Below are 609 nucleotides of genomic sequence, written 5' to 3'. Positions count from 1 at the left end.
TTTTTCTTATGCACCATCATTTTTTCTGTTTTCTGGTCTTTTCATTCTATACAAATACACTGTTATTTGTCTGACCTTAAATAACAATTTTGACTTCATTCTCCTCTGTGATCTTCTCTATTCTCTGCTTCCATTTACAGCATTTCAAAAATTTTATGGATGTATAATATTTGTACATACTTAAGGGATTCATGTGTGACATTTTGTTACATGCACAGAATGTATAATGATCAAGTCATGGTATTTAGGGCATCTATCACCTCAAGTATTTATCATTTTTATGTGGTGGGAACATTTGAATTCTTCTCTTCTAGATCTTTTGAAATATACATTACACTCTGGTTAACTATAGTTGCCCTATTCTGCCATAAAACATTAGATCATATTCCTTCTATATAGCTAGGTGTTTCTACTCATTTAACCAATCTGCCTTCACCCCACCCATTCACCTTTCCCAGCCTCAGTAACCATCATTCTCCCTATACCTCCATGAGACGAACTTTTTTTTTTTTTAGCTCCCACAGATGAGGGAGAACATGTGATATTTGTCTTTCTGTGCCTGGCTTATCATCTCTGGGTTTGTTTACATCTTCTATTTTTATCTTCTCT

This window comes from Colobus angolensis, unplaced genomic scaffold (genome assembly GCF_000951035.1).
Source record: "Colobus angolensis palliatus isolate OR3802 unplaced genomic scaffold, Cang.pa_1.0 Scaffold77, whole genome shotgun sequence".
Lineage (NCBI taxonomy): Eukaryota > Metazoa > Chordata > Mammalia > Primates > Cercopithecidae > Colobus > Colobus angolensis.
Note: the sequence above shows the minus strand (reverse complement) of the source record.